Consider the following 8042-nt stretch of genomic DNA (forward strand, 5'->3'; position numbering starts at 1 on the left):
GGCATGCCCCCTATCTCGTGGGCCCCCTAGACCTCCACCGACCTCAACTCCAACTCCATATATTCATGTTCGGGGAGAAAAAAATTAGAGAGAAAGTTTCATCACGTTTTACGACATGAAGCCGCCGCCAAGCCCTAATCTCTCTCGAGAGGGCTGATCTGGAGTCCGTTCGGGGCTCCGGAGAGGGGGATTCGTCGCCGTCGTCATCATCAACCATTCTCCATCACCAATTTCATGATGCTCACCGCCGTGCGTGAGTAATTCCATCATAGGCTTGCTGGACGGTGATGGGTTGGATGAGATTTACCATGTAATCAAGTTAGTTTTGTTAGGGTTTGATCCCTAGTATCCACTATGTTCTGAGATTGATGTTTCTATGACTTTGCTATGCTTAATGCTTCTCACTAGGGCCCGAGTGCCATGATTTCAGATCTGAACCTATTATGTTTTCATGAATATATGTGTGTTCTTGATCCTATCTTGCAAGTCTATAGTCACCTATTATGTGTTATGATCCGACAACCCCGAAGTGACAATAATCGGGATACTTCTCGGTGATGACCGTAGTTTGAGGAGTTCATGTATTCACTATGTGCTAATGCTTTGTTCCGGTTCTCTATTAAAAGGAGGCCTTAATATCCCTTAGTTTCCACTAGGACCCCGCTGCCATGGGAGGGTAGGACAAAAGATGTCATGCAAGTTCTTTTCCATAAGCACGTATGACTATTTACGGAATACATGCCTACATTACATTGATGAACTGGAGCTAGTTCTGTGTCACCCTATGTTATAGCTATTACATGAGGAATCACATCCGGCATAATTATCCATCACTGATCCATTGCCTACGAGCTTTTCATATATTGTTCTTCGCTTATTTACTTTTCCGTTGCTACTGTTACGACTGCTACAAAAACCCAAAAACATTTATCTTTACTTTTGCTACTGTTACCATTACTATCATACCACCTTTTCTACTAAATACCTTGCTGCATATACTAAGTTATCTAGGTGTGGTTGAATTGACAACTCAACTGCTAATACTCAAGAATATTCTTTGGCTCCCCTTGTGTCGAATCAATAAATTTGGGTTGAATACTTTACCCTCGAAAGCTGTTGCGATCCCCTACACTTGTGGGTTATCACTGCCGTAGAGACCCTTAGGGAGGAGCTTGCCTGAGCCAAGGAACAGGCCCGAATAAGTGATGTGGCTGCCATGAAGGTGGTCGAAGAGTTAAGAGCCGAACAGGCTGCTCATCGCCAGAGCAAAGAAAGGATGGCCAAGATGGCTGTTGAGCTGAAAGATGCCGTCGACCGCTGTGAGCTCCTTGAAAAGGAAAGCCAAGCGAAAGCGGCTACCTGAAGAAGGCCCTAGAGGTAGCCAAGGAAACCCGCTCTGACATGAGAGGGATAAGGGAGGAGCTTCGTGAAGCCGGAGATATCACGGCTGGGAGGCCCTATTTGTTGCGGATGAAGTTCGGAGATCCAAAGTATGACCCTCTGGATCAGTTGTGGAGTGTTGCAGACGCGTATGCGGACCTGGCAAAGAGTGCTGCTGATGCGACTGACTTTTACAAGGATCGGAAAGACCATGAGGCAGAAAGGTTATTCTGGTCGCATTTCAGTGCCCCGACGCGTCCGCTGCCGTTGAATGAGAGAATGGCCGCATGGGCCGAGCTCCATAGGTTGTCCGGGCTTGCTATGAGGTCTGTCATGGATCATCTTTGGCTGAAGGGACCAAGGCCGGACAGTTATTTTGGTTTGGTGCAACAATTCCTTGGTGCTGTGTCGCATATCGACACTGTGAAGAGGTCGGCATGCATGGAGGGTGGGCGGATGGCTCTTGCCCGTGTTAAGACATACTGGGCAGGGATGGAGGCCACAACTATTGCAACCTGGGGTCCGGCAGGAGGCCAGGACCCAGCCGAGCACCATTTTGAAGAAGTCCTAGAAGGTGCCGTTTAATAGAGGCTCAATGCTCGAAGAGTACCATGTTCGAGTGACATGTATCTGAATTGTAAAAACAATGCGATTTTGATTATAAAGGCTGTGTTTATACTTTTGCCTGAAAGTATTATAGTGCCTCCTATGCGGCCGTTTATGTATGTATGTATATAACCTGAAAGTTTGCAGCCGTCGGCTTCAGCCCCCCACGCATATAATGCGGGGGTGTTCGAAAAAGCACGTAATCACACTTGATCCAACGTCTTGGTCCATTAAGGAGGTGATAGCGCGGTGAACCAGGCAATCAGACTATATAGCTTTAACACTTTCACTTAGCCATAGGAGTTTGACGGTGGGGCTACTATATAGTCCCTGGTACTTCCGCATTCATCCGAATGTGGTGCGCGTACGTACATGACCGGGAAACCAGTCCTTCGTTAATGCGAAGGAATCACGAAGATTCCACTGAGTCCTCGAGTGGTTGACCAGTCTTGCGCTATATCATCACAGTCAGTTTTCGGCTTTCTCTACTGAGGTGCTCACCCAGATGAACCAGGGCACAATCACAGTAGTTCTCCCGGTGCCCCCTTAGCCGATAGAGCGGAACGTAAGGTAGAAAAACACGGGAGCCGGGCAAACCCAACTTTTGACCAAAGACATGATTCAGAGATAATGCATATAAGGCCAAACTCGCGACGCCGAACACTCCCTAAGGTGTTCGAACTTTATGACATATACTGGGCTGAGTAACGCCCTCGATAATGAGCCCTTTGTTTCCAGATACATGCATTAGTCTGGCATGACAAAGTGTCCAGAACGCCAGTATCCCTCTGAGTTGTGTTAATTGTCCGGAGGGTATGAAGCAACAAGAGACATTAAAAAAGGTTTATGCAGGGTGTCGGTGTCAAAACTGGCGGATCTTGGGTAGGGGGTCCCGAACTGTGCGTCTAGGCGGATGGTAACAGGAGACAAGGGACATGATGTTTTTACCCAGGTTCGGGCCCTCTCGATGGAGGTAAAACCCTACTCCTGCTTGATTAATATTGATGATATGAGTAGTACAAGAGTTGATCTACCACGAGATCAGAGAGGCTAAACCCTAGAAGCTAGCCTATGGTATGATTGTTGTTCGTCCTATGGACTAAAACTTTCCGGTTTATATAGACATCGGAGAGGGCTAGGGTTACACAGAGTCGGTTACTATGGGAGGAGATCTTCATATCGTATCGCCAAGCTTGCCTTCCACGCCAAGGAAATTCCTATCCGGACACGGGACGAAGTCTTCAATCTTGTATCTTCATAGTCCGGGAGTCCGGCCAAAGGTCATAGTCTGGCCATCCGGACACCCCCTAATCCAGGACTCCCTCAGTAGCCCCTGAACTAGGCTTCAATGACGACGAGTCCGGCGCGCAAATTTGTCTTCGGCATTGCAAGGCGGGTTCCTCCTCCGAATACCTCATAGAAGACGTTGAACACAAGGATAGTGTCCGGCTCTGCAAAATAAGTTCCACATACCACCGTAGAGAGAATAATATCTGCACAAATCTAATATGCTGACGTACTCCGTAGCGTGACGTCATGCCACAACCAAACCTTTATTCGAATCGTTTTACTGTCCCACCTCAGCGCATTTAGCGAGGCGGTTTCCTTGGTACGTCTTGTCAAAGCAGAGATCGTGTCCCCTTATTCCGGGATTCTCATCAATACGGGTGTGGGTAACCCAACCACGCCATTGGTATGGCTTCATAATTGAAAGTGAGTCCCAAACAGTCACGGGGAGGGCTCTTGGTATTCAACCCCTTAATAAAGGGACCAAGGCTCGACTCTTTTCTTCCAATCCAATCAAATCCGCCTCTCGCCTCGAGTTCCAACACCCAAAGCTCCAGATTCAGGCGCTTCAGACCTTCGATGATGTCCGGATCTGACCTCCAAGGCCGGTGGATGCCTTCCTCCGTTACGGAAGAAGACGTGCGAAAGCTGAGAGATGCCAGGTATCTAACCGGTGAAATCTCGCATAGGCTGCCTGCTCAAGGGCAGGCTATTCCCACTCCCCAGCCCGATGAGAGCGTGGTGTTCACATCTCACTTCCTTCGGGGGCTAGGCTTCCCGATCGATCCCTTCGTGAGGGGGCTCATGTTTTATTACGGGCTGGAATTTCACGACTTAGCTCCGGAGTCCATCCTCCAAATCTCATCATTTATTGTCGTGTGTGAGGCCTTCCTCCACGTTACTCCTCACTTCGGGCTGTGGCTTAAAACCTTCAAGGTAGAACTGAAGATGATCGAGGGGCAGCATGCTGAGTGCAGAGGTGCAACTATAAGCAAGATTGCCGATGCCCCATGGCCCGAGGGGTCTTTTCAAGAGGAGTTCGGATTATGGCAACGGGAGTGGTTCTACATCACGGCCCCCAGGGGCACCACATGGGTGACGCCGCCTGCTTTTCGCTCGGGTCCCCCACCACGACTAGCGTCATGGGTCAATAAAGGACTTAACTGGGGGGCGTCCAAGGACGTGCCCTTGCTGTAGGGCCATATTCGAGATCTTCAAGAGAGAGATATCAATTTGGCCGTAGCGGCGCAGGTTATGCTAATTCGCCGCATACTGCCCTGCAAACATCGCCCCCTCCTCCTGTGGGAATTTAATCCGGAATGGCCACGAGCTCTCCAACACTTTATGGGCACGACGCCCGTGGAGATGTACAAATTGTTCTTCGGATCATAAGCAAGGTGTCTGGACTTGTCCGAGGACGCAGGCCTGAGCTGCAATCGCCCGGATACTCAAGTAAGTAGCCCCATACCCGGACACGCCATCCGTATATTTATCATAAAACCGCCCTTAATAGAGATATCCTTTAAACAGGAGTGGATAGCGGAAGCAAGGCTTATCAGGTGTCCGGCCCCCCTCCCTGAGACCACGCCGGATCCCGTGTTGACCAGGATGCGGGAGATTGCGCCTTTTGAAGAAGGCGAAGAGGGAAACAAGGAAGCTACCGCCTCCGTGAAGGAGGCTGTAAGGAAGGGAGGAATCGAGAACTCCTCTATCCAGGGAAAGAAGAGGAACGCCTCTGAAAACCTGGAGGCGATCGCCTCAAAGCGGGGGAAGAAATCTTCGTCAGAGGGTCCGGCGCCGGAGAGTGCTCCGGTCGCATTGTGCCCCCAAGGGGACCAGCTCTCCAACGAGCCGTAAGTAAAGAGGGGGGTTTTGAAATGAGTGATATCCCTGTTTTCTTTCTGAGGAAGATGACCAAAATTTTACCTTGCAGTTCGGATCTCAACCCTTCTCAGTAGAGCTCATCTTCCGGGGATCTCCGTCCAGAGATGATGGAGAGCGAAACGCCTCCCCTAGCTGTACCATCTTGCGAGGCTGGCGACCCCGAGGTGTCGTCTTGGATGATTTCTCCAAATCCGGACTTTGAAAAAGGTCGTCGGACTAGTCCGGCACCTTTAGGTGCACGGTCGGAGGGGCTGCAGGATCTGCTCGGGCGAGCATCTATCTCAGAAGAACACCGTGTGTTGATGAACACGGTGATTAGAAGGATTTCATCCGCGGAAAGAGGATTGTACGAGGCCGCCAGGAGTTTACTGACAGATTTTGAGGTACGCGAAAAGATGTACCTTTTGACAGAGCCGCATATATAAAATGCGCCCTGTATAAATAGTAGCCCCTGAGACTCTGTGTGTTGTCAAAAATGACGGCGCACAGAGGATCATAATCCCAGGTATAACATGTCACATTTCCTATGTAGGTGGCGAGGCGTTCAGTGGCTAGCCGGACTGATGAATCTGCCGAGCTAAAGCGGCAACTTGACGTAGCAGATGGCGACATCGCGCTTGTAAATGAGCGGCTAGACGAGGCACAAGGTATGTAATGTCTCCAAAGACATCTGATAAGAGGAGCTTGATGCCCGTGCCTTATAACATATGTGCTTAATGCAGATGGTGTCGCTGCCGTGGAGAACCTTCGGGCGGAACTTGCCCGAGCCAAGGAGCAAGCGAGGAAGAGTGATGCGGCTGCCATTAAAGCGACTAAAGAGCTAAAAGCCGAATAGGCTGCTCACTGCCAGAGCAAGAAAGAAATGGCCGAGATGGCTGTAAAATTGAAGGATGCTGCCGACCGTTGTAAGCTTCGTGAAGAAGAAGATAGGGTGGCACAGAAGGACCTAGAAAAGCCGGAGATATCATGGCTGGAAAGCCCTATATGCTGCGGATGAAGTTCGGGGTCCTAAGTATGCTCCATTGGACCGGAAGTGGAGTGCGGCGAACACTTATCTGGATTTGGCGGCAAGTGCCGCGGACGCGACCTAACACTTTCGGGGTCTGGATGACCATAAATTGGAAGAACTGTTTTGGTCGCAGTTCCATAATCCAGAGCGCCCACTTTTGGTGTCTGACCGTTTGGCCGCTTGGGCGGAGCTGAACAGGTTGTCCGGACTCGCTATGAGGTACGTCGCGAGTCGTCTGTGGCCGGAAGAGCCAGAGCCGAAGAGTTATTTTAGCTTGGTGCAGCAGTTCGTTGGTTCGGTGCCGCATGTTGATGCAATGAAGAGGTCAGCGTGCATAGAGGGTGCACAGATGGCTCTTGCACGTGTCAAGACATACTGGGCGGATATGAAGGCCAGTGTTGTTGCATCCCGGGATTCGGACGAAAGCCGAGTACCTGCCAAGCACTACTTTGAGGAAGTTCTTCAGGGCGCTCGTTTAATAGAGACGCAGTGCTCGAAGGATGTTGTGTTCGAATAACATGTGCTATTGTAAAACAATATTTTGATAGGATGTAAAAGCTTTTTATACTTGTGCTTTCAAGAATTATAATGCCTCCTGTGCGACCGTTAATGTATATGTGTATATAACCTGAAAGATGGCAGTCGTTGGCTTCAGCCCCACGCATATAATGCGGGGGTGTTTGCAAAAGGCGCCTTTTCACACTTGATCCAACGTCTTGGTCCTATAAAGGAGGTGATAGCGCAGCGAACTAGGCAACCGGACTATAATGCTTTATCACTTTCACTTAGCCATAGGAGTTTGACAGTGGGGCTACTAAATAGCCCCTAGGGGCACCGCGCTCGCCCGAATTCGGGGCGTGTGTGTGCCTGACCGGGAAACGACCATTCGTTAATGCGGAGGAATCCTAAAGATTCTGGCAAGTCATCGAGTGGTTGACCAGTCTCTCGCTAGATCATGCCAGTCAGTTTTCGGCTTTCTCTACTGAGGTGCTCGCATGGCCGAACCGGGGCACAATCGTAGTAGTTCTCCTGGTGTCGCCTTAGCCGATAGAGCGGAACGTAAGGCAGCAAAACACAGGAGCCGGGCAAACCCAACATTTGACCAAAGACATGATTCGGAGCTGATGCATATGAGGCCAAACTCGCGACGCCGAACACTCCCTAAGGTATTCGGTCTTTATGAAGACGGGCCGAACAAAAGCCCTTGGTAAAAAAGCCCCTGGTGTCCAGGTACACACAAAATTCTGGCGTGGCCACATGCCAAGACGCCAGCCTCCTCCTCGGTTATAGCAAAAATCGGGGGATGTTATCAACAAGAGACAGTAAAAAAGGTTTACGCAGGGTCTTAATCTGAAAAGAATCCTTGAAACGGGTCCCTGCTGCACGTCTGCGCCTGTGTCTCCGTGGTGCCGTATCCTGGACGGGTGTAGCACGACGTTCGTCTGCAAAAGATAGGAACTTAGTGGAAAATCAACCGTGCGAGAAATCTATGTTAAAATAAACAAAGCATAATACAAAAACATGGGTAGGATTGAGCTTTATTGTCGCATGGAGCCCCTTGTACAGGGTATTGCGGCTATGAAGCCTTTGCATGTTTACGCCGGATTCGTCGAGCCATGTCCGGGGTCTTTAACGACCTTTGTAGGTGCTCTGAGTAGCAAAGCTGGGTAAGTGTGCGGCTGTCGAGGCAGCCGCACCATCCTACGTGCTCGGGGAACACTTGATATTTCCCTTTAATGAGATGATGCCTTGTGGACCGGGCACTTTGAGTGTAAGGGATGCATAATGCGGTATTGCGTTAAAGCAGGCGAAAGCTTCACGTCCCAGTAGCGCTTGATAGCGACTTATGAATGGGGTGATGTGGAAGGCTAGCATT

This window comes from Triticum aestivum, chromosome 1B (genome assembly GCF_018294505.1).
Source record: "Triticum aestivum cultivar Chinese Spring chromosome 1B, IWGSC CS RefSeq v2.1, whole genome shotgun sequence".
Taxonomy (NCBI): domain Eukaryota; kingdom Viridiplantae; phylum Streptophyta; class Magnoliopsida; order Poales; family Poaceae; genus Triticum; species Triticum aestivum.